The sequence below is a fragment of the Octopus bimaculoides genome, chromosome 6, assembly GCF_001194135.2.
Source record: "Octopus bimaculoides isolate UCB-OBI-ISO-001 chromosome 6, ASM119413v2, whole genome shotgun sequence".
Classification (NCBI taxonomy): Eukaryota; Metazoa; Mollusca; class Cephalopoda; order Octopoda; family Octopodidae; genus Octopus; species Octopus bimaculoides.
The window spans coordinates 46,802,133-46,804,358 of NC_068986.1; the positions used below are offsets into that span (position 1 = coordinate 46,802,133).

General features: G+C 33.8%; 1 long non-coding RNA gene across 3 annotated transcripts in view; it reads right to left on the reverse strand.

The window, feature by feature from the left end:
* Positions 1–2,226, reverse strand: part of LOC106872144 (uncharacterized) — a 15,153-nt gene that overhangs the window by 6,406 nt on the left and 6,521 nt on the right. For all 3 annotated transcript variants that reach the window (XR_008264312.1, XR_001409742.2, XR_008264311.1), the window contains exons 2-3: positions 1,805–1,885; positions 699–938 (exon numbers count right to left, since the gene is read on the reverse strand). This is a non-coding gene — a long non-coding RNA (uncharacterized LOC106872144). The remainder of the gene's footprint in view (positions 1–698; positions 939–1,804; positions 1,886–2,226) is intronic.

Genomic DNA, 2,226 nt, shown 5'->3' on the forward strand with positions numbered 1-2,226 from the left:
CTCTCTCTCTCTCTCTATCTATCTATCTATCTGTTTATCGACTACGGCGATATTTGAACGGAAGTAGCTTAATTCTGAAAGGCATATTGAGTTCCCAACTGATTTTTCTATCAACTACACGGAGAGAAACTTTCAATTCAGCATGAATTTTTAAGTATTGACTGTGATATCGTGTATTTTGATAATCTTTCAGTCATGAAAAATTAGGATTCTTAACCTTCGTCTTGTTATGATGTCATAATGTCTTATAAAAACGTTTTATTTAATAATGATTTTCAAAATAATTCTTCATTTGGCATAAGGGTTCACGGAAATGCATACAATAAACGTTAAAGAATTCGGGGTTTCGAATAATTGTGTGGTTGGATAAAGTTATATGAAGACAGTTATATGATAAAGTTATATGATAAAGTTATATGAAGACAGAGGAGAGGGATAAGGATGTTATTTACTAGATGGAATAAAATTTGATAATAAAGAAAAAGCTATTAAAACACAATAATTAAAACAATATGTAACGATAACATTATTACAAAAAAAGAAAAAAATAACATTTAGGGTCTCCCCCCCCCCCCCCCCCCCCACATACACACAGTCACTCAAACACAGGTAGAAAGCCGCCTGTTAGTTCGAGTGAAAGCGTCTCGCGTTTTTCGGGCATTTTCATTGGGTTTGTTGAGAAAGGGACTAAATCTTACCAACAGAAATACTTCACTTGTTCGTTAGCTTTTTCCGCTGTTTTCACCTATATACGACCCTTGGCATACTAGATGGACGTTGTACTGATCCAATATTTTCTCGATCCAAAATTGGTTGGTTTAGTCTCCTGCTGTTCACATTTACGAGAAACAATAACAAGAAACTCGTACAGTTCCTTATTATGGTTTTTCTTAACTTTAAAACTCCTCGAGTCCCAGCTTTGGCTTTTCTTCAGCTTCCTGAAAGTTAAAGAAAGACGTAAGATTTATTATCGTGTTTTATACAAGTTATACAAGTTATATCAATGTCTTATACAAGTTGTATCAAAGTCTTATACAAGTTATACAAGCATTTTACAATTTTGCGAAACATAGTCTTGACAAAGCGATTGTAAAGGTATTCTTTGTACGCTCGAAAAACGCTATGAATAATGTTACCCTTTCTATGACGATCAAGCAACTCTATAACTGAAAACATTTCAGTCGGCGTATGTACTACTGCATTATCAAAACTGCTTTTTCCTTATTTAACATGGTGGGTGACGATTTTAAAGGCATTTGGCTATTATTCCTAGATGGTAGAGTGATCATTTACGTGGCTCTTGCTAGTTTATTAAGATATAATGTTCAGTAACAACGGTCGGGAATTAGGTGGAATCCGCTCAGCTTGCGTTGCTGGAGAGCAATCTATCGATAAACGTATTCGTGACGGCCGAAAAATAAAAATTTATATATACTTACACAGGATACTGAAACGAAGTACAAATGCTGTAGCAAAAATTAATAAAAAATAGATGAAAACAATTGTGATAATAATAACTATTTTTGGAATAGACACAAGGCCAGAAATTTAGAGGCTGGTTCGTAAATTAAATCGACTCTAGTGCTTGGCTCCTAATTAATTTTATCTAACCCGGAGGGTTTTTATAAAAAGAGACGCTGACTTCGCCAAGATTGAGCTTGGAATAAAGAAAACTGCAACAAATAACGCAATGCATTTTGTTTAACGCTTTTACGATTCTGCTAATCCTACGATCCTACGGTTTTACATAGCACAAAACCAGAAATTTGGGAGAGAGGGCAGGAGATTAAATCGACTCTCATACCTGAAAGGTATTTCATTTTATCGACTCCAGAATCGTGTAAGGCAAAGCTGACCTCGGTGGAATTTGAATTCACGAACATAGCTGGAACAAATAAATACCGAAAGATATTTTGGTCAACGCTTTAACTACTCTGCTAATATTTAGAATAAAGTAAATGAAACAGAGTAAAACAACGAAGGTATGCAGGTTATAGATTAGTGGAATATAAAATTGTGAATCATGAAGCTGTTCGTGTACGTACATACACATATACAGACACATATACGCACACACATACACACGCGTACATACATTCATACATACACACAGAGATAATATATACATATACATATATATATATATATATATATATATATACATATATATAGATATACACTCACAACACATACACACGCACATATATATATATATATATATATATA